Source organism: Lithobates pipiens, unplaced genomic scaffold (assembly GCF_037356315.1).
Source record: "Lithobates pipiens isolate NorthernLeopardFrog02 unplaced genomic scaffold, aLitPip1_a1.2 Scaffold_8, whole genome shotgun sequence".
Lineage (NCBI taxonomy): Eukaryota > Metazoa > Chordata > Amphibia > Anura > Ranidae > Lithobates > Lithobates pipiens.
The window spans coordinates 371371954-371397133 of record NW_027507903.1 but is presented as its reverse complement, the minus strand read 5'-3'; the positions used below and the strand labels follow the sequence as shown (position 1 = coordinate 371397133).

General features: G+C 42.8%; 1 protein-coding gene across 4 annotated transcripts in view; it reads left to right on the top strand.

Moving 5' to 3' along the window:
• Positions 1 to 25180, top strand: part of KCNIP1 (potassium voltage-gated channel interacting protein 1) — a 568743-nt gene that overhangs the window by 435787 nt on the left and 107776 nt on the right. The gene's annotated exons all lie outside the window — the stretch shown is intronic.

Genomic DNA, 25180 nt, shown 5'->3' with positions numbered 1-25180 from the left:
TCATGTTGTGCATTTTAAAATGGCCACTTTCAAGGTCATGGTTTCGTTCGTTCGTATGAAACATCGTTCTGCAGGGAAGTATTCCAGCTTAACAAAGTGGCCCCAATAATGTTTTCACCTTGTAACTCGGCCCAAAAAAACAATTGTACAACACTTCCAAGCAATGTTTCATATTTCTATTTCTGCCCTCTGTGTGCTAATTAATCTTTGTTTACATTCTCATAGGGGAGAGAAGACTCGGCAAGTATGAGGACACCAGGGACCATGAGGACACCAGGGACCACACCCCTCCCAAAGAAGGGCAACTTCCAAAAGAAGAAACAGAGGAACAGGAGCAGGAAGAGGAGGAAGAAGGAGAGATCGTGGAGGTTGGCCAAATTGTCACCACAACAGGTGAGTGTCGGAGAACACAGCTTCCGGTAAGCTCATCAATGTATATCACCATATTTGGATTACATGGTGTGTTTGTTTGTTTTTTTCTAGGTGATGTGGAGGAAGATTCCCGTTTTACCAGTGAAAGTGCCCAGATCTTGATCGGGGAGATAATGGGGTGCAATCGGGATTTGGAAATTGTACAACAAAACATCAATGATGTTAAAAATAAAATGAAGAACATCATTGATGTTTTGGGGAGAGAGTGTGAAAACGAAAAAACTAGATAGGGTTTTAGTTTTGTTTTGTTTTTTTAAAAAGGTGTATTTTGCATAATTCCAAATTTGGAAGATGCGCAGAGTGTGTAAACATGCGCTATCTCACATCATGGGTGATCAATGTACATGTTTTGTGGAAAGTGTCTGAGATGAAGGGGTTGCAGCCCCAAAGCATGGACACTGATCCCCCATGATGGGAGATAGCACATGTTGACACACTGTGTGCATCTTCCAAATTTGTATTTTTCAGGGGTCACACCCCATGTGATGAAGGCAATATCAGCCCAGTTTGTACATACTCATGTCTGATATTGTCTTCACTTTTCCAAGTTGAACTTTGTAAGTTCCTGTGTTCTGTATTTTACGGTTTGATACTTGCCTATTTACACAAAAAACAAGTAAAAACTAAATATGATTAAACTGGGTTTTGGATACCCAAAATATCTTGGTTTGTTGTAAAAACCTTTACTAAACGCACATATGAATGTGCTTGTATTAAAAAGTTGAATTCTCAACAATGTGTGGCTTCCTTTTTCATTGGGCTTAAAATGTATTTGTAGTGAAATTTTAGTTTGTGCTGAGAAGGAGTGTGATTTACTAAAGGCAACTCCACTTTGCACTCCAAGTGCAGTTTCAGGTGTACTTTTGCAGTGCACTTGTAGTGCATAGTGGATGTGCCTTTAGTAAAAAGCACCCAGAGTGAGGTGTCAATTTGGACAATAATGCCATTTTCCTGCCATGGTGCTGAAAATGAGCATGATTTAGATCAGTAATGCACTACACATTAGTTAACAAAAAGAAGGTGTGTGTGTAGCAGACCCACAACATAATAAGATTATCTGAAGAAGAGACTGTCCCCTCATCTCACTCTGAACTTGGGTTTGCACTGTTGCTGAAAAAGGCACAACTTGACGAAAACTGGCAAAGTGGGAGGCCACAGTCTGCCATTCCTGTGGCGTTGAAGGACACTGTGTAGTGGTGACACAAGAAAAAAAACTAGTAATTTTACAAATCAACATTGCATGCAGATTAGACACACACATTTTTGGACAAAATTAGTATAACATTTTTTAAAATGAGTATTTAAAGCCTAAAGTATAAGGTCCCCTTATGAGAGTCCTAACCCCCCTCCCCATCCCCCCCATCTGATGGGCCCTTGATAAAAAATGAGGGGGGATGTTTAGGAGAGGTAACCCTCTCCACTTGATTGAGAGCTGAATGCCTAAATAATGTGTGATACTTTGTGAAGCCCCTCCTTAGTTACACTATTGGCAGCCCACCGGACAGGTAAGAAGTGTCATAATAACAAAATGGAAGGACATTTTGACATTCTGCTATTACATAGTGTGAGGGGTTAGCTCGGCAGCGGGTGTGTGTGACCCCCTGGATGGGTTCACAACACAAAATCAGGCACAGCAGACAGCGTTGTAGGTGCAAAAAAAACAAAAGATGCGGTTTATTTATGCTACATGCAGTGAAACATATAACAGCCAAACAAAAATAAAACATGAAAATAAATCCTGGTCAGCTTGACCTCTAATTACACACTTAGATTCCCTATCTAACAACTGAGTGCAGCCTTGTGCTGCACCAGTCCCTGTCTCTTTTGTAGAGGTTTGCCACACAGGCGTTAACTCACCGCACAGAACAGGTGTCACACTCCCCAGTCTATACAACACAAAAACTGGTTCCAGGATGGAGCATCTCCCTAAGCATGCTGGGGTTTTTTGTAGAGGTCTTAATGAGCCCACTTACTTCAGCTGGGCTCATTAACTCTTCCCCTCTAGTTGTACAAGTCTGCATAAAGCCTGAATCTAGGGCACACATATTTCCCATCCTGGATACAACCAGGTGATTTTACCTGCATGCTGCCACATACCCCCCCCTCTTGTTTCAACCTCGGGGTTGTAACACAAGCAGTCAGACACGAATGTATCCGAGACAAAGCATCCACATTCCCCATTTTAACACCAGGGCGATTCTTAACTGTAAAGTTAAATTCCTGTAGGGCCAGGAACCACCTATTTACCCTTCTATTGGTCTCCTTGTTTTGAGCCATCCACTTTAAAGGAGCGTGATCAGTCACCAGGTCAAAGTGCCTACCTAGCAGATAGTACCGAAGGGAATCTAGAGCCCACTTCACTGCTAAACATTCCTTCTCAATCGTGGCGTAATTTACCTCATGGGACTTCAACTTCCTGCTGAGGTAAATGACTGGGTGCTTTTCCCCATTCCAGACCTGGGATAACACTTCTCCTAACCCAACGTCTGATGCATCAGTTTGTACCACGAAGTCCTTAGAGAAGTCTGGTGAGTACAACACTGGCTGGCTACATAAGGCTGTTTTTAAGGACTGAAATGCTTCTTCAGCCTCTGGGGACCATTTAACCATGACCGACTCTTTCCCTTTTGTCAGGTTGGTGAGGGGCACAGCCTGAGAAGCAAAATGGGGAATGAATCGTCGACAATAGCCAGCGATTCCCAGAAAGGCTCGTACCTGTTTCTTGCTGTTGGGACGTGGCCAACTCTGTATGGCCTCGACTTTATTGACTTGGGGTTTTATCACCCCCTTCCCAATAGTGTACCCAAGATATTTGGCCTCCTCCTGTCCAATGGTACACTTCTTTGGATTGGCCGTAAACCCAGCTTCCCGGATAGAGTCTAGGACTGCTTGTACTTTTGGCAAATGTGAGACCCAGTCTGTGCTATGGATAATCACATCATCCAGGTAAGCTGCAGCATATTTCTGATGGGGCCTCAGAATCTTATGCATTTTTCGCTGGAATGTTGCCGGTGCATTCTGTAACCCAAACGGCATTCTCTTATATTGGAATGCCCCATCTGGGGTTACAAACGCAGTTTTCTCCTTGGCCGACTCGGCCAGGGGAATTTGCCAATACCCTTTGGTGAGATCAAGAGTTGTCATATATCGGGCTGTTCCCAGCCGGTCAATCAACTCATCTATACGCGGCATGGGGTAGGTGTCAAATTTTGTAACTTTATTCAATTGTCGAAAATCGTTACAAAACCGCCAGCTCCCATCAGGTTTGGGCACTAGTACGATAGGACTGGACCAGTCACTCTGGGACTCCTCTATCACACCCAATTCCAGCATCGTTTGAACCTCCCCACGTATTGCCTCCCGGCGGGCCTCTGGTATTCTATAAGGTTTTAGTTTTACCCTTTCTCCTGGCGGGGTGATAATGTCATGCTCTACGCCAGATGTTTGTCCCGGCAGCTCAGAGAAAATCTCTTTGTTACGAAGTACAAACTCTTTAACCTCCTGTTGTTGGGCTTTCGATAAGGTGTCTGCTATTCCAACCTCAGGAACTAAGCAATTAGGTTGTGCTTGTGACAAAGTCTCTGCGACTAGGGATTCCCTATCCCTCCAGGCTTTCAGCAGATTGACGTGATAGATCTGCTCCGGCTTTCGCCTTCCTGGCTGTCTAACCCTGTAGTTCACCTCACTAATTTTTTCAATTACTTCGTATGGACCTTGCCATTTGGCCAGAAATTTGCTTTCAACCGTAGGGACTAGCACCAAGACCCTATCCCCCGGGGAAAAAGTACGGGTCTTGGCCCCACGGTTGTACACTCTCTGCTGTGCTAACTGCGCTTGGGTCAAATGTTCCTTTACGATTGGCATCACCTGTGCAATTCTATCTTGCATCAGGGCGACATGCTCAATCACGCTCCTGTGAGGAGAACTCTAATTTTCCCAAGTTTCCTTGGCGATATCCAGCAGCCCTCTTGGGTGTCTCCCATAGAGCAACTCGAAGGGTGAGAAACCCGTAGAGGATTGGGGTACCTCCCTAATGGCAAACATCAGGTAGGGTATTAGACAGTCCCAATTCTTTCCATCTCTATCCACCACCTTCTTTAACATTTGTTTTAGGGTTTTGTTGAATCTTTCAACCAACCCATCTGTTTGGGGGTGATACACAGATGTACGCAATTGTGTCACTTTGTACAACTTGCATAGTTCTTTCATAACCCTGGACATAAAGGGTGTACCTTGGTCCGTAAGCAGTTCCTTACAAATACCCACGCGGCTAAAAACAAGAGATAGCTCTTTGGCTATGGTTTTGGCCGAGGTATTTCGAAGAGGAATTGCTTCCGGATTATCGGACCTACCAAATCCATTGCGATCCTTTCAAAGGGGACCTCAATGATAGGAAGAGGTACCAGCGGGTTACGGAAATGTGGCATAGGTGCCGACTTCTGACACACAGGGCAGGAGGAACAATAATTTTCTATTTCCTTCATGACCCCAGGCCAATAGAATCTCTGCAATATCCTCTCTCTGGTTTTCTCTGTCCCCAGATGACCTCCCAGAATGTGCCCATGGGCCAATTCTAACACCAACTTCCTGTAAGGTTTGGGCACCACAAGTTGCTCAATGGTTTCTTCTGCCCTTTGAGCCACTCGATACAGCAGGTCCCTTTCCATAGTGAAGTACGGATAAGTGCCGGTCTTATCTGGGTTCACTAACTCGCCATCTATTTTCACCAGATTTTCCCGTGCCTTTATTAGGGTGGGATCTTTTAACTGTTCTGTGGCAAAATTTTCCCTGTGAACCTCAAGATCTGAAAACTCCACAGGCGGCATGTTGTCATCTGAGGATGTTGGCTCCTCCCCAGTTTCTCGAGTTTCCCCCGCCAATACCGACAAGGGAAATTCAGGAGAGTCCTCACCACTCCCAGAGGAATTCTGGTCATCTTCATGGTCTATAGGGGCACCAGTGGGGGGCTCTGGACAATCCCAGAGTTCCCAGAACTTTGGAAAATCCCTTCCCACAATAGCATCATGTGGTAAGTGAGACACTAACCCCACCTGATGAGAGAGGTTACCTTTGGGGGTCTCAAAAAACACTGAAGTTACAGGATACTCTCGGGTGTCCCCATGCACACAAATAACAGCCACCTTGTTCTTCCCAGAGACCTCTGTAGTAACTAATTCAGCTTTTATCAATGTTACCAGGCTACCTGAATCCAGCAACACATCAACATTTCTACCATTAATACACATTTTACATAAATGTTTCTCAGGACAATGGCAGTGCATGCAACTGTCGCAAACAGCAACTGACGTCTTTCCCTTATAAAGTCACATTGCATAGGCTCATCAACAACTGGGCAATTTGTTACAATATGTCCCTCTTGGCGGCAGCGGTAGCAAATAATCTTTTTCGCTGCCTCTTGCAGCATGGGCTTCCTGGGTTGCTCCCGCCAGACCTTAGGTAGAACTCCCACCCTCTCACTCTCTCCACCCTCACCCCTTGGAGTCATCTTACCCACCACTGGGGATGATCTGGTCTTAGGGTAGAAAGTCTGTGAGTCCCTGGAAGAGGTGGTCAGGTTCTCTGTAGCCAAGTACCTCTCAACCAGATCCACAAGTTTATCTGCATTTTCTAGGTCTCCATGGCTTACCCATTTTTGGATGGCAGTAGGAAGAGCTCTCAGGAAACGATCCATGACAACACGTTCCACAATGTTTGGTGCGGTCAAAGTATCTGGCTGCAACCACTTCCTGCTCAGGTGAATGAGATCATACATTTGAGACCTGGGAGGTTTTCCAACCTGAAAAGTCCAATTATGCACACGCTGAGCCCGGACGGCCAGGGTGACACCCAGCCGTGCCAATATTTCTGTTTTTAGTACCACATAGTCTTTTGCTTGGTCAGGCTCTAGGTCATAATAAGCTTTCTGCGATTCCCCAGTTAACAGAGGGGCCACCAGTCCAGCCCATTGCTCCTTAGGCCACTTTTCCCTTTCAGCAGTCCTTTCAAATGTGGTCAAAAACACCTCCGGATCATCCTCTCCAGTCATTTTTGTCAGTAAACGGCTCACACCAAAGGATGCGGTATTATTGTAACCACTTGCTTCATTGGTCTGCGGACGTTGCTGTATCAATGTCTCTATTTGCTGTTGAAAACTCTGCTCTTGCTTCTGCAACAGGTCTATGAAGCGGGCTTCAGATCGCTGCTGGGCTTGTTGCTGAGCTTCCAGACTCTGCTGCAAAGTTGCATTTGTCTGCTGCTGGGCTTGTTGCTGAGCTTCCAAACTCTGCTGGTGAGCCTTCTGCTGAGCTTCCAGACTCTGCTGCAAAGTTGCATTTGTCTGCTGCTGGGCTGCAAGGCTCTGTTGTTGAGCTGCAAGGCTCCTTTGTAAACTCGCATTTGTCTGCTGCTGATTGGCATTTGCTAGAGCCAGCTGTCTCAGTATCTCCTCCATGCTGGCCTTAAATAAAAAATAAAAAACTGCCAAAATTCTCCACCAACTGTGAGGGGTTAGCTCGGCAGCGGGTGTGTGTGACCCCCTGGATGGGTTCACAACACAAAATCAGGCACAGCAGACAGCGTTGTAGGTGCAAAAAAAACAAAAGATGCGGTTTATTTATGCTAGATGCAGTGAAACATATAACAGCCAAACAAAAATAAAACATGAAAATAAATCCTGGTCAGCTTGACCTCTAATTACACACTTAGATTCCTTATCTAACAACTGAGTGCAGCCTTGTGCTGCACCAGTCCCTGTCTCTTTTATAGAGGTTTGCCACACAGGCGTTAACTCACCGCACAGAACAGGTGTCACACTCCCCAGTCTATACAACACAAAAACTGGTTCCAGGATGGAGCATCTCAATAAGCATGCTGGGGTTTTTTGTAGAGGTCTTAATGAGCCCACTTACTTCAGCTGGGCTCATTAACTCTTCCCCTCTAGTTGTACAAGTCTGCATAAAGCCTGAATCTAGGGCACACATATTTCCAATCCTGGATACAACCAGGTGATTTTACCTGCGTGCTGCCACAATAGCAAGAAAATTAATGTGTTAAAAAAATAAAACTAGCATTTGAAAGTATTGAGGCCCTTACACTACATGCTTTGGTGAATTGTTCCATAAATGTGATCATGAAAAAGGTATTTAGAGTGTGTATTGGTTGGGTCAAGTCATCAGATAGAAGATTGCTAATTAGAGCATATTGCAATGATGGTAATTAGGGAATGAGGAAAGAAATGCAAGACATTAGCAATCATGAAATACATAGAATGTGATGTTTAAGGTTAAAAAATTGCATAATATAGTCCTTCAGCAGGAGCTGAATGATGGCAGAACAGGTCTCTGGAATAATGATCCCCAGAGCCTGGGGGGAGATGCCTGTAGAGAACTTGAGGTCCTGAAGGTTCGTCTACGTACTCATCGTACAGTTTGTGCTGTGCAGGGGTTCTTACTTTGACTTTGACACAAGCCCTTTGGCTTGTGTCAAAGTCAAAGTAAGAACCCCTGCACAGCACAAACTGTACGATGAGTACGTAGACAAAACATGTTTGGAAAACGGTCGGGTGGTCAGAACGGACACCAGAAAGCAACGCTAAACAGCAAGGCCTGAAAGGACGACCTGAATAGCAGAAGCAAGCAGACAATAAAAAATGCCTTTCAAAGCGTACTATAACAAGATAGAGTCCACAATGAGAAGCAAATACTTAATGACTGCATGCACTGACTATCAGATACGCAAAGACAAGCACAAACTGAAGAGCAGTAGCGATCTGAATCACTAATCTGAAAAGCGCGAATCGTCTTTGACCAAACTTCTACTAAAACACGAGATCAGCAGAAGGAGCCCAAAGGGTACCGGACGTGGTACTGAACTTCCTTTTTCTTTTTTTCTTTTTTTTTTTAATTCTTTATTTCTTTGCAAGAACAAAACAATACGTAGGTTGTTAACAACAATTATACATAAGAAACACTTTCTGATAACCATATCTTGCCATTTTTATAAACAAATTCCCCTCAACGATTCCCAACCTTCTCCTTGGGAGAGAAAAAAAAAGGGGGGGGGAGAAGAATAGAGCAGAAAGAGGGTTGGGAAGAGGGAGAAGAGAGGAGGAGTCCGACATCGCCCTTCCAATAGGTAGGGTTTACATCACTCAGCCATTTGATTTAGTCCTCAGTTTCCTCTCCAATCAGCCTCTTCCCTTCCTCTGACTGTGAAAATATATCCCATGGGGCCCAGACTTGCGCTATAGCTTCCCTTTCCTCGGGAGGCATAGGGATCAGACTCTCCAAGATCCCAATTTTCCTTACTTTATTTAACCATTGCGAGATTTGTGGAGAACCCGTTTCTTTCCAACAAATGGTGATGCCGCTTTTAGCTGCATTCACCAAGTGACATAGCATTGAGTTCTTGTATCTCTCTAATGGGATGTGTGTACATTGTAATAGAAAAAATGCCGGATCTACCTCAAGATGATATTCAGTAAACAATTGAGAGATTTTCCGAACCTCTTCCCAAAACTGTCTAATCACTGGGCATTTCCAAAAAATATGGACAATAGTGCCTCTCTCCTTACCGCACCTCCAACACCTATCCGATAACTCTGAGAAAAAAGTATGCATTCGTGATGGAGTATAATACCAACGCATTAATACTTTATAATTTAATTCCTGTATCTTAACACATCTGGATGATTTAAAAGTCAAATGTATTATTTTCTTACGTTGGGCCGGGGTAAAGGTTTGTCCATCTCTTTCCCATTTATCCAAACTCCTTATATCAATATCCTCCAAAGGGGAGACTAGTAAAACATATATTTTAGAAATAATATGAGAGAGGGGCTCCTTCTTCTCACAGTACTCCTCGAACCTAGTGAGTGGTCGATCGAAATCCTCAGATGTGTCAAAGTCAAAGTAAGAACCCCTGCACAGCACAAACTGTACGATGAGTACGTAGACGAAACATGTTTGGAAAACGGTCGGGTGGTCAGAACGGACACCAGAAAGCAACGCTACACAGCAAGGCCTGAAAGGACGACCTGAATAGCAGAAGCAAGCAGACAATAAAAAATGCCTTTCAAAGCGTACTATAACAAGATAGAGTCCACAATGAGAAGCAAATACTTAATGACTGCACGCACTGATTATCATATACGCAAAGACAAGCACAAACTGAAGAGCAGTAGCGATCTGAATCACTAATCTGAAAAGCGCGAATCGTCTTTCACCAAACTTCTACTAAAACACGAGATCAGCAGAAGGAGCCCAAAGGGTGCCGGACATGGTGCTGAACTTCCTTTTTCTAGTCCCGCCGTACACGGTTTACGTCACCGTGTTCTTGGCAACCGCAAAATCAGACAACTTGGCCCGACCGTGTGTATGCAACAGTTTCGGACACAATCCGTTGGACTAAATCCGACGGGCAAAATCTGACGGATTTGGTTGCCAAAATCTCTGACCATGTGTACGTGGGCTAAGACTAGAGCAAGCATGCTGGGCTATTTCTTGAGGAAGTACTTTTTTGGGTTTCCCAGCTGGGAAGGAGGAAGCATATAAGCATGAACCCAAAAGTGTAAAGGAGGAAGCATATAAGAAAGCACCCAAAAGTGAGAGTGGAGTATTTAAGTGTAAATCTAAATCATGACTCCCTAGGGCATCATCCCTGAAAGTATCAAATAGAAGTCCAAATATACAGTAGATAAAAGGGACTTTAAATATGCCGTTGAGTTTCCAACTCATATAACATTAAGTATAACAACAAGTGGTAAATAATGTAGCGCTAACAAATGTACACAGATATCGTGATATGTGTGAAATAGTACTAAAAAATAACAGTAGTGATGAGAAAAACTCAAAAGTCCATCTGTGAATAATAATAATGTGCAAGCAATATATAATAATGTCCAACAAAATAGACTGCGTGGAACAAAGACTGTGGTATCCAACGTCAGATGATGAGAGTTCACAGATGAGTAGAGTGCAAAAGCTCTGTCCATTGAAGAATCATCAAGACAATAAATCATCAACCATGTAATAAGATGTGAATGCTCTTACCAGAAAAGGTGGACTCTAATGTCAGCAACACAATGTCTAACAGGCAGAGTGCTGCAGACGGCAGATGTGTGGAACTCATGATGGTCCGAGCCTCCAAATGGGATCTGGGGGAACTGTGGGTATCCTCCAAGTTGATTTCCAAATGAAAACCATCACAGGTGGATCTTGATGATAGGAATAAAAAGGACAACACACCCATTCAGGTCAAAAAAGGTTATTTATTTCTAAAAACTGGAATACAAGTAAAAAGGGCGATCACATATAAAATGTATGGCAATGTGTAGAGTAATGAGCTAATCCCTACGCGTTTCGACCAATGGGTCTTTGAAAGGGGCATATATCACCTCTCCCACACTGCCAATATATATATAAACTATTCTAAATTGACCAATCAGAATGTGTGACCTCTAAAAACCTTTGATTGGAGTAGAGCTGGTCACCTGACCATTGAAAATCCAAGCCTCACTGTGAGGTCCCATGATAAGAAAAAGACAAAAATTACATGATTGAGAGATGACCATCTCTACTCCAACCACTTGTTTGCCAGTTTTTATAAATAAATAATCTTTTTTGACCTACACCATGTGGAAGCCATTTCCCTTTTTTCCACATATTATCTGGATGTGAATGGGTGTGCTGTCCTTTTTGAGACTGTCATCAAGATCCAGCTGTGATGGTTTTCGCTTGAAAGTTGACTCGGAGGTTACTCACAGTTCCCCCGGATGCCATTTTGGAGGCTCGGACCCTCGTGAGTTCCACACATCTGCCGCCTGCGGCACTCTGCCTGTTAGACTCCGTGTCGCTGACATTAGAGTCCACCTGTTCTGGTAAGAGCATTCACATCTTATTATGTGGTTGATGATTTATTGTCTTGATTCTTCAATGGACAGAGCTTTTCCACTCTACTCATCTGTGAACTCTCATCATCTGATGTTGGATGCCACAGTCTTTGTTCCACACTGTTTATTTTATTGGACATTATTATATATTGTTTGCACACTATTATTATTCACAGATGTTTTTCTCATGAATACTGTCATTTTCTGTACTATTTCACATATATAAAATATCTGTGTACATTTATAAGCGCTACATTATTTACCACTTTTATCTTGTTATGCTTCTCAAATTAGTATGTAGCTGCTTTTTTCCACAAGTTTTTTTAGGGTTAGCACAGTAATTATTTAAATTTATTTAAGTATAACAACAACTTTTTATTTCATTTCACATAAATTATCAAAAATAGATACCAAAGTTAAAAGCAAAAATCATATGTAATGATCACAGTGGTGTAAATATATTCCAACACTCTGGAATATTATCACGAAGATGGCATAAACTGGTTTACACGTTTTGCAGATTACATACTTGCTCAGGAACATATAAGTTAAGGTTCAAAAAAATTATTCCAATCAGGCGCATAATGCATATGCTAAGAAAGAAGAGGAAAAGAGATATAAAAGAACACATACAACAATTATACAACATCCTATATTACTATCCTCATCAGCGTATAATGCATAGGTACATACACTATATTGTCAAAAGTATTTAGATTCCAAACTTTACATGCATATCAACTTTAATAGCATCCCAATCTTATGCCCTGTACACGCTGTCAGACATTCTGACGACAAAATCCGTCAACTTTTTTCTGACAGATTTTGGCCCAAACTTGTCTTGCATGCACACGGTAGCACATAGTTGTCGGAAAATCAGATCGTTCAGAATGAGGTGGCGTACAACACATACGACGGGACTATAAAGAGGCCAGTAGGCAATAGCTTTCATCTAATAATTTATTCTGAGCATGCGTGGCACTTTGTGCGTCGGAATTGTCTACACACGATTTAAACAATTGGATTTTGTTGTCGGAAAATTTTAGATCCAGATCTCAAACTTTGTGTTTCAGCAATTCCGACTGAAAAAGTCAGATGGAGCCCACACACGATCGGAATTTCCGACAACACAGTCCGATCGCACTTTTTCCGTCAGAAAGTCAGACCGTGTGTATGGGGCATTAGGCCGTTCAATGTTGAGTTGGCCCATCCTTTGCAGCTATAATGGCTTCAACTCTTCTGGGAAGGCTGTCCACAAGGTTTAGGAGAGTGTCTATGGGAACGTTTGACCGTTGTTCCAGAAGCGCATTTGTGAGGTCAGGCGCTGATATTGGACAGCCTGGCTTGCAGTCTCTGCTCTAATTTATCCCAAAGGTGTTCTATTGCTTTGAGATCAGGACTCTGTGCAGACCAGTCAAGTACCTCTACCCCAAACTCACTCATCCACACTATATTGCCATTTTTACTTTAGTATCATTTTATTTTGTCAGGGCAGGTTTTCTGCAGTATATTTAAGTACGTTACTGCACTGAAATATATACTAACGTGCACCAACGTACTGCAATATCCTGTAATAAACGTGCACCAACACACTGAAAATAAACTGCGTTAAACGTGTAATAATGCACTGCAATATACTGCATTAAACATGCCCCAACAGGCATCAATATACAGCAGGAAAACATGCACCAATGCACTTCGATATACTGTGGTAAATGTACACCAACGCACTGAAAATAAACTGCAATATACTGCATTGAATATGCACCAACACACTGAAATATACTGCTTTAAATGTGCACGAATGCACTGCAATATACTGCATTAAATGTATACAAAAACGCACTGAAATATACTGTGCTAAACGTGCACCAACTCACTGCAATATACTGCGCTAAACATGCACCAATGCACTGAAATATACTGCGTTAAATGTGCACTAACAAGCTGCAATATACTGCGGTAAATGTGCACCAATGCACTGAAATATGTTACACTAAACGTGCACTAATGCACTACAATACACTGTGGTAAACGTGCACCAACGCAATGCAATATATTGCGTTAAACGTGCACTAACACAGTGACATATACTGCACCTAAATATACTGTGTTACATGTGCACTAACGCACTGCAATATACTGCATTAAACATGCACCAACGCACTGCAAAATACTTGGCAATGCTACAGTGGTTGCACATGCAGCAGAGGGCCATCAACGAGTACCTGTGTGAGTATGGAACAATGACAGGCTCAGGCTGCCTTGGCTTTTTTTTCCCATGCCAGTGGCTGCTGATAAAGGATGCATGCATTGTACTGTCACCATTTGAGGAGGCCACAAGGATGGTGAACCATGACAATGCAAGCATTAGTGACACACAGCCTGTTGTGTTCCTGCTGGAGCAGACTCTGCGTGGCATTATGGACAGGGCACTCGAGTCAGAGCATTAGGAGGAAGAGGAGGACTTCCTTATCTCTCAAGGCCGATTCATGCAGATACCCTTTCTTGTGATGCCACTCAGCATAGTTACATAGTAGGTGATGTTGAAAAAAGACACAAGTCCATCAAGTCCAACCCATGTGTGTGATTATATGTCAGTATTACCTTGTGTATATCCCTGTATGTTGCGGTCGTTCAGGTGCTTATCTAATAGTTTCTTGAAACTATCACTGGCCCCCACTGAGACCACCTGTGGAAGGGAATTCCACATCCCTGTTGCTCTTACAGTAAAGAACCCTCTACATAGTTTAAGGTTAAACCTCTTTTCTTCTAATTTTAATGAGTGGCCACGAGTCTTGTTAAACTCTGTTCTGCAAAAAAGATTTAACCCCTCTCAAGCGTCTCTTCTCCAGAGAGAATAAGTTCAGTGCTTGCAACCTTTCCTCATAACTAATAACCTCCAGACCCTTTATTAGCTTTGTTGCCCTTCTTTGTACTCGCTCCATTTCTAGTACATCCTTCCTGAGGACTGGTGCCCAGAACTGGACAGCATACTCTAGGTGTGGCCGGACCAGAGTCTTGTAGAACGTGAGAATTATCGTTTCATCTCTGGAGTTGATGCATGCCAATATTCTGTTTGCTTTGTTAGCAACAGGTTGGCATTGCATGCCATTGCTGAGCCTATCATCTACTAGGACCCCTAGGTCCCTTTCCATCCTAGATTCCCCCAGAAGTTCTCCCCCCAGTGTATAGATTGCATTCATATTTTTGCCACCTAAATGCATTATTTTACACTTTTCTACATTGAACCTCATTTGTCATGTAGTTGCCCACCCCATTAATTTCTTCAGATCTTTTTACAAGGTTTCCACATCCCGAGGAGAAGTTATTGCCCTGCTTAGCTTAGTATCGTCTGCAAATACAGAGATTGAACTGTTTACCCCATCCTCCAGGTAATTTATGAACAAATTAAATAGGATTGGTCCCAGCAGAGAACCCCTAGGGGACCCCACTACCCACCCCTGACCATCCCGAGTACTCCCAATTTATAACCTCCCTCTGAACTCGCCCTTGTAGCCAGTTATAAATCCATGTACTCACCCTGTGGTCCATACCATTGGACCTTATTTTGTACAGTAAACATTTATGGGGAACTGTATCAAATGCTTTTGCAAAATCCAGATACACCACGTCTACAGGCCTTCCTTTATCTAGATGGCAACCTCCTCATAGAAGGTTAATAGATTGGTTTGGCAAGAATGATTCTTCCTGAGACAATGCTGATTATTGCTAATGATACCGTTCTCATTACTAAAATCTTGCATATAGTCCCTTATCATCCCCTCCGAGACTTTAAATACTATTGATGTTAGGCTAACTGGTCTGTAATTCCCAGGGATGTATTTTGGGCCCTTTTTAAATATTGGTGCTACATTGGCTTTTCTTCAATCAGCTGGTACCATTCCAGTCAGTAGACTGTCAGTAAAAATTAGTTACAATGGTCTGACAATTACTTGGCTGAATTCCCTAAGTACCCTCGGGTGCAAGCCATCTGGTCCTGGTCATTTATTAATGTTAAGTTTCCCAAGTCAAATTTTATTTCTGTCCTCTGTTAACCATGGAGGTGCTTCCTGTGATGTGTCATGAGGATAAACACTGCAGTTGTAGTTACTGAAGCCCCCAAGTCCGGCCTCTTGAAAACACAAGAGGAGAGGGAGGAGGAGGAGGATTCTGGCAGTTTTGGAGGCATTGAAGCAGAGGAAGACATATGTCAACCCTTAACAGATGGTTTTCCATCACCAGAATACTTGGGGGTTGTACATGGCTGGGAGGAGGCAGTTCCAGATATTTTAATCCTCAGTGACCCAGAGTAGTTTTCTTCTCATGCCTCTGCAAACTTGCAGTGCATGGGCTCCCTCATTCTTCAAAGCCTGTGAAAAGACCTGAGAATATGTGGCATCAAGGAGAAGGATCACTATCGGTTGCAGCCCTCCTTAACCACTGTTACAAGGGGAAATTCTAGGAACTCATTCCGTTCCCACAGAGGGAGCAGAAGATGAAATCTCTGAAGGGCACCTTAAAGAGGAGCATGTTCCTGTATACCTGCTGTTACCTTGTTTGACTTCTCCTGATCCTGAACACCTGGCTCTCCCTGACTACTCTCTTGGATTACCCCTGCAACCTTGTCTGTCTCTGTTTACCTGCACCGACCTCGTCTCCACCTCCAGGGGTGCTAGGACTGGGATCGTGCAAGAGGCCGCCCTAGTCATTTCGGACTCCGCTGTAAGGTACGTGACAAGGAGTTTATATAACGCCTTTCCAGACTCTGGTAGATTACAGTGGAAAACATTGTTTTGAGGCTTCTATTGGTTTAGAGAGAAGCAGTGCAAAAGGAGGCCACCTCAGTGATGCATTTTCAAAAAATGTTTAGTCCTCGTTACCCAAGGGCATCAGCTTCCACATCCTATCGGTAGCGTCTGCTTTGTATGGTGGGAGATTATCTAGGGGCAAAAACAGACATGGACAGCTTTCCAATTAATAATCCACTGGGTTACAGGGTCATAAGAATAGACCACTGGCCAGAAGTTGCCCAGTATGCAGTTGAGCTGCTGGGCTGCCCTGCATCTAGCATGCTTTTCAAACCGTCATTCAGTGCTTCTGGAGGTTTTGTGACAGATAAGAGAGTGCATCTGTCCACAGACTCTATGGACCAGCTGACATTATTAAAAATGAATCAGTCCAGGATTAGCACCAGCTATAAAGCCCCTGGTGCCGATGTTACTGATTAAGTGCTTTCTGGATCTGGAATCTCTGAAAGACTGTCTAGGCTCTCTAGCTTTGTTGGTGTTGATTTCATCTGGAATACATTTTTTTGGTATAGGTTTCATGTCCTGTTTGACAATTTTTGACAGCAAGGCCAATTCTTGCTTTCATTAAGAGTACTTTTATAGTGTTATGGCGTGAAGGCACCACCAACACCCAAAGCCCGGTTTTTCTACACCTATTACTTCCATCCAAACTAATTTGATTTATTTAACCTATTTATTTAATTTGTTTATCACTTCAGGAATATTACTAAATATAATTAATTACTAATATGCGTTATCACATTTATAATGGTACTAACCATGTACTGTGATCTCCTTGTCCACTATGTGTTTTTTATAAACACCCTAATGTTATTTTATTCTGACTCATAGCGACTAGATGGCCTCTCTAAATAACATCATCACAACTAAAATGTTATTGGCCACTTAACTTGATCACTGTGTCTACTAGGTGGCTTTCATAAACACTACATTTAATTTAATTTAATTTTCACTAGATGGCCTCTCTCAATATTAAAATATCACTGTCATGGGGGGCGAATGAGCGCCTTCCGTGGGACCGGCCGCATGACTGAGTAGCTCCAACCTACTCGCTTCATTTAGCCTGCTTCCTGGGGCCAGAAGTGCACACATTTCTCCACAACTGCCTCCAACACCCCCGGACCACATTGTGCATCCTGTAAAAAAGTAAAGAAGTTGGCGCAGAGGTCACTAACCAACTATCTGCTGCCAACTCAGGAACGATACAGCATGTCTCAAGATGTCTCAAGATGGTGCTGGCAGCCCTGCTTATCCTTTACCACAAACTGCACAGGATGTCTCTGCTCCACTACAGGACTGTGAGCATTCCCCACCTCTCACAAAGGCTGACTTAGACAAGAGCCCATTTACAGTAAAATAGCCGCCAAATTCCAAACAGAATTGTACAAAAGCACAAATACTCTAACACAGGAGATCTCTGCTTTAGGGGCCCATACTGATCGCTTAGAGACTAAACATGATGAACTCAGTATAGCCCACAATGACCTCTATAGAGAATTTGAATCCCTTACTGAGACTGTCTCACAATTAGTCTCAGGTCGAGGACCTCGACAATCGCAAAAGCAGGAATAATCTCAGAATCAGAGGGGTTCCTGAGACCACCTCTGACCTTATCCCTGATATGCACAAATTATTCCAGTCCCTCCTGCCTGAACATAAGCTGGATTCTTTTACCTGTGACCGTATACACCGGGCACTCCACCTGAAACCTCCACCTGATAAACCCCTTCAAGACATTGTCCTCTGCTTAAAGGACTTCCTCTTTAAAGAAGAGATCCTTAGGGTTGCCACCAACTCTCACACTATATCCCTGGATGATACTCCAATACAAATATATCCAGATATCTCTCCTGCAACCCTGGACAGATATGCTCTGAGTAAGCACTGATTACGGTGCGAAACACGTCAGCCTTTTCATGTACCCTGTTATTCTTTTGCTGTGGATTTTTTGATTTTGTTTTGATGTGACCCACGTTGTTTCAATTAAAGATGGGATTTCAAGTCTTTTTCGAGCTGCTATCCAGAGTTTTGTCCTGCTTGTTAACCCTGGACAGATGCCGCAGGATGAAGGAAGTAACCACAGTGCTAGCAAATGCACACATTCGCTACAGATGGGGCTTCCCCTTTAAACTCTCAGTTCCCCATAATGGCACAACATATACAGCAACTACACTCTCGGAAGGACAAAAATTTTTAGTTAGATTGGGCCTCCTAGACGCTGAAGCCCTACCTCGTCCACCCTCCACTCCCAGGCCATTGCCCATCTGGCACACACCCCCTCCGAGACTCGATCGCAGACACCTCAGACAGGACACTGGCCAAAACATCCATCAGGCACTTTGTTGTCACCATTAGGGATTCTTTTGTAATGTCTGACTCATCCACTGGGGGCTCAGTCATCTCCACTATCCCCTCAGCCCATTGATGTGGTCTCAGCCACATCACCTGATACCTCCTCTTGTTCCAATTTAAACAGCTGCCACCAATGATTCATCATTTGTGCTAGGAACCTGGTACCAGGCCAAGTGCCAGACACACATTGCTGCTTACTTTTTCAAGTTTGTGCCGGACATAGCCCCACATCATCTTCTTCGTTTGGGCCTGATAGAGCCCCACTTCCTCCTCTTTGTTTGGGCCGGACAGAGCCCCACTTCATCCTCTTTGTTTGGGCCAGACAGAGCACCCACTTACTACTGTTTATTTTGGGCCAATGAACGCTTCACCACCATCTCTCCAGACCTATGGAGTGTCCCCATCAGCATCTCACTGCAAGTATACCTGAACTGCATAAACTTTGTACTTCTGAACTGCTAATGCCTTGCTGACCCTCCTGATACCTAAGTTATGGCTGTATATAAACTCTCTAAATAAACCCCAACTAATCCTTCAACATACCTTCGTTCCTTTATCTGTAATTTGCCATAAGGTATAACCACTTTACATAGTATGTATATAAGTCCGAAGCTGTGATCCTCTACAAAAACACTACTAGCTCACTGCCTGAGACATTACATCTTTCCCAATACTTACATTGAATCCTGGCTATCTCATGGAGTTTTCTGAGGTCTGAGCACCATCTAATGTCCGTTTTTGGAAGTTCCAGTATCCAACTTATCCTATGTTATACACTATCTCTTACTACATTATTCAGTAAACCTCTGGACTACCATGAAGCTTTGACCTCCCCTTCCCAGATGACTTTTATACAGCCTCACAGGATACATTCAGAATACCCGCATATTTTGCCATTTATGTACTTATGTACCGCATCCTGTTTGGATAAGTACTATCCAGCCCCCTCCCTTTTTCTTTTTTTGTGGATTAGTTACATCCTCTATTCTTTTCTGGTATGGTAATTTTTCCAGGACTTCTGTTGATTTCTACAGGATACTATCCTTAGACCCTTAGTCAAGCACACATAATGTGTTAGTCTCTTACTAAGTAGGCTAGTTCAGGGATATCAATGCTATGCTACCCCACTCCCCTCATATCTTGACTTCCTCTTGAAGTCTGGATATGGCCTCAGAAGTTAAGGGCGCTTTTGCCCCTTACATATATAATTTTGCTGTTTCAGATTCTTGCTACTTGCAACTTGACTCGTCAATAGTCCAGCTCTTAATCATTATGCTGGCGTTCTTTTTTGTTGTTTTTTTGCTTGAACTGTTTCAAGTTATGTTTTTGTTATTTCAGTTGCCAAAGTATTTCAGTCACAGTTTATCTTACAATGGTCTTGATACTGGATATTGTATAAGGTATTCCCAGATTGGCATTCTCCCTGTGCAGTGGGGTTTTGAAGCTGTACTGACGTTACCACTTTCCCCTTCAGGTGAGCTTAAAATATTTTCTTTACATAAATGGTGATAACGTGTATTACACATAACACGCAGGGCTTAATTCTCCCCACAAACAAAAAAAGCCTTTACTAACTATAAGAAACTGGGAGCTCAAATTATATTATTACAGGAGACTCATTTCGCCTCTAATGAACACCCAACTTTTTTCCATAGATCATATAAGTAAGCTTTTTATACCCTGTACCAATCCAAATGTAGAGGGGTGGCGATATTTTTAGATAATTCATTCCCCCTAGAGTTGAAACAAGTCTATAAAGATCCAGACAGCAGGTTCCTTATAATCAAAGGTTTAGTGGCTGGGCGAGAACTCACAATAGCAAATGTATATTCCCCTAATGTACCGCATATATCCTCCTTTAAAATTATTGAACGATACTCTTTAACACATTTGTTTGTAGGTGGAGATTTCAACCTGGTGGCCCATGCCCAGATGGACAGCATTGCTTCCCAGCTCAGTTCAGCTTTCCCTAAATCATTAACCAAAACACTACAGTCATTCCAATTATCTGATGCATGCAGAGCACACAATACAGGTGCAAGAGATTTCACCTTTTACTCTCACCCCCATAACTCTTTTGCTAGATTAGATTACATCTATTGCACACCCATCATTCGGGCTAACTCCACACACTGTGCTAATCACCTCTGCCCTTGGTCTGACCACAACATGGTTGCCTTACCTACCTCTTTAATTGGCCTGTCGGACACCCCCTACACATGGAGATTGAACGATTCCCTCCTCACTGACACTTTAATACGCCAAGAAATTTCTACTGCTATTCAGAAATACTTCACTGTAAACGCCTCTCCAGACATGTCCCCTAGTACTCTCTGGGTTGCCCACAAGGCAGTTTTGAGAGGCCGACTCATTCGTATAGCATCCCAGAAAAACAAAGAGCACTGGCAACAAATTTATACTTTAACCACTGAGCTACACCAACTACACAAAATTCAAATAGGAAACCCATCAAGGTCCAACGAACGTATGGTAGCTCAGAAAATACTTTAGCTGGATGCCCTATTATCAGCTAAGACTGAAAAATCTCTTTGTTGGTCCAGGGCCAGATTTCTCCTGCATAGCAACACCACATCCTCTGTGTTTGCCCATAAATTGAATCAAACCTTGCACCCATCCCATCTCTATAAATTCCCTAATTCAGCCGGTAATGCAGTCTCACACCCCAAGGAGGTTCTAAATATTTTTGCAAATTTTTACTCTAAATTACTTTCACACCCACCTCCTTTTCCATCCCAATCAACCCAGGACTGGCTATCCTCCCTCCCAATATCCACTTTATCAACATCACACACAGACTTCCTTAATGCTCTTTTCACAAAGGAAGAACTGCTAGGTGTAGTCAAATCTTTGAAACGCTCTTGGCCCAGATGACTTTACAGCTAGTTACTACAAACATTATGCCTTTATTTTAGTTCCACGCCTTACAACTATGTTTAACAAAATTCTCAAGGGAGTCCAGTTCCCTACTGAAATGACCTTGGCCAACATGTCCCTTCTTCCCAAACCACTTAATGATCATCTGCTCCCTCAAAATTATAGCCCGATATCGGTCATTAATAATGACCTCAAAATCTTTAGTCGTGTCCTAGCTAAAAGACTTACCAATACCGTTGAATCCCTGACCTCAACTGACCAGTCGGGTTTCATTCTGAACAGATTCATCACTGATAATATCCGATTGACACTGAATGTCTTCCAGGATGCTAATCTACACAAAAAACAGGTCCCTTTATTGAGTCTAGATATTAATAAAGCATCTGATAGAATACTCTGGCCTTACTTATTTGCTGTCCTACAATGTATGGGTTTCAGAGATGAACTTCTGACAGGTATACAAGCCTTGTACCACCATCCTAAAACAAGAATAAAACTGCCGTGTTGTAACTCTTAGTTTTTCACACTGGGTAGGGGCACCCAACAGGGTTGTCCTCTATCCCCCCTGTTTTCTCTAGCATTAGAACCCCTAGCAACCGCAAACAACATCCAGACATATCTGGATACCCGTTGGCATCCACCCCCTCTAAACTCTGCATGCATGCAGGCGACGTCATACTCTTTCTAACCCAACCCCAAATCTCCCTACCAAATTAATTCACCTTACTATCCAAATTTGCCTCTATTTCTGGACTTACAGTAAATGTAACAAAATCAATTGCACACCTGGTTAATATACCCCCTGCTCAATGTGAAACTCTCTGGGGATCCTTCCCATTTCATTAGTCGACAGATAAAATACCCTATTTGGGCATCTATATCACTCCACGTGGTCCTCCATTTTCGCAGCGGACTATCTGGCATGTGTGTCCCATCTTCGGAATCTGTTTAAATCCTGAAGCACCTACCATATTTTGTTTCTTGGGAGAGTCACGGCAGTCAAAATCTACCAAAACTTTTGTATCTAGTCAGAGCCCTACCTATTATTATCCCCAAATCTTTTATGGACAAATTACAATAGGCGAGAGAAGCTGCCTAGATTTTCTAAACGTTTTATATAATTCTCAGACCACTGGTGGTGTGGGTCTACCGAATCTCTGGCTATATTTCTTGGCGGCTTGCGGCTCCCAGATAGCCCAATGGAATATTCCAGAATCCAAGGTACCATGGGTCAAGTTTGAAGACATATCTATCAAACCTTATTGTCTCCCATATATACTATGGTCTTCCACCAACTCTATACATAAAATTGCCTCCCTAAATTCCTTAGTGGCTCATTCTCATTCTTTGGAACCGCTATAAGGGTAAACTCGACCTGATGTCACCTGCACCCCAAGGCTCATCTTTCCAAGGAGATCCCTTATTCTCCATAGCTTTTAATCATCCTGATAGTTTCTCTTGGTGGACCTCTAACTCTTTGGTCACATTAGCTGACCTCCAAATAAGTGATACATTTGCCATGTTTGACCTCCTCCAAACACAAAAAACAGATTCCACTCAGGGAACACTACCGCTACATGCAAATAAGACACTTTTATGCAGCGCACTTTGCACTTTCCCCATCCTCGCCCCCTACTTCATTTGAACAGATCTGCCATGACTCCCCCAGAGGAAAGGGCATTTTCTCCAATGCCTAAAGCAGCACTATCTTTGGGATTCCCGGGTGATCCTCCATACAAAAGGAAATAGGAGTCAGTCTGTAATGAACAGATTGCTCCAGAGGATTGGGACACAATGCTGGATAACTTATGAAAATCCTCAAAATCCTTAGCTGTTAGAGAAACGGCCTATATTGTATTGATTAGATGGTATTACACCCCATCCAGACTTCAGGCCATGTTTCCTGGGGCTTCCGGACTATGCTTCAGGGGCTGTCAGCTCTTGGGTACCGTTAAGCATATATGTTGGGACTGTGGTCTTCTTTCTCTAGTTTGGAGAGGGGTGACTCTCATAGCCTCTGCAATATCTAGTATAAATGACTTTATCCACCATGGCGCATTGATTGTCTGAAACTCGGGCATTACCACTTCACCACAACACACTTCCACCCATGCTATTCTCCGGGAATCGACCTGAACCGTGGCCAGTGCCATACTATATTTTGTGGGACGATTTCCCAAAATAAATCGCCTGCTATACACGCCGGGTGCCAGGATGTTTGGGCATTAACACATGTGATTGTAACTTTAAATTGTTTTTACCAATACATTTTCAACGACATTGCACAATGAGGATTCTTTTCTGTTATTCGTATCCACTTATCTGACATGCATCTCTCCAGGAGTTTCCCCACACACTTGAACGACTATACTAGATATAGTTGGTCAACTCAAAGGGGTGAGCGTACATCCATGTGGGGAACCCAGTCTGAGCACCATACAACATGGATTTTGTATTGAGCATAATCACTTTCAATAACAGTTTATTGGGACTGTTAAGGATTCATATTTGTGTACACCTAGCGTGGTAGCGTGGTGACTGTTTCCTTTTTAATCTGTATTTGGTGTTAACAAGTTGATACTGCAGCTGGTGGAATCACATATGTGTAATTTATATAATTGCTAATTCATTGGTGCTTAGAATTTATTTACTTCCATCCAAAGTCTGCAAAAGAGACACCAGAATTTATCCACAAAATCTCTAATCACATGGTACAGATGTGCCACTTTACAGGCAGACTAAGGGGACACCCCATGCACTATATTTAGAGTAATTTTTCATTTTTATTGCTATTTCTCTTTTTTATGGTTTCACTTTAAGCATCAGTAAACCACTGCTCATTTAAACTGAAGTTTTTTACAAACTTTTTGTTCATTGATACATGTCCCCCAGGGCAGTACCCAGGCCCTCATAACCATTGTATGCCCAATTACTTGAATATTTGGCTACTTTCACACTGAGTCACTTTACAGGCGCTACAGCGCTAAAAATAGCGCCTGTGTAGTGCCTGCAAAGAGCCTCTCCTGTGTCTCTAGTGTGAAAGCCTGAGGAGCAGTGCACTTGGAGCGGTGCGCTTGCAGGCCAGTCAAAAAATTCCTGCAAGCTGCATCTTTGCAGCGCTATAGGAGCGGTGTATTCACCGCTCCTAAAGCGCCCCTTCCCATTGAAAATAATGGGGCTGCGCTGCAAACCCGCTGGCAGCGGTGCTTTGCGGGAGGTTTTAAACCTTTTTCGGCCACTAGTGGGGGTTAAAATTGCTCCGCTGTTGACCAAATAGTGCCGCTAAAATGACGGTAAAGCGGCGCTAAATATAGATATATATTTTTTGGGGAAGTTCTGCTGCGAACATGGGTGTTTGGCCCATGTCTATTCTTTAATTGATACACTTTTAAAAATGTAACTTTCCCTGAATTCTCTAATGTTTAGAGGTCATCTATTAAGGCTTGATTCACACCTATGCATTTTTAGTGCTTTTTGCATTTTGCAGATTTGCACTACAGAACATGTTCCATAAGAAACCATCTTAAATGGGCTGTAGTGCAAATCTGCAAAATGCAAAAAGCATTAAAAATGCATAGGTACGCATCAAGCCTAAATCTCACAAAAACAAAAAATATCATTCTCCGGATAGATTCTGTAATCTCTATTATAAAAAATGTAGTGACTTACTCAGTCCCAAACTCATTAATTTATTTAATTTTATTAAAAAAGGAAATCGCTTGTGTCCCTTCTCTTTGCTTGCGAATATTGCAGTTCTTCTGAAACTTGACGATAATCAAACAGATTTTTCCAACTTCCGTCC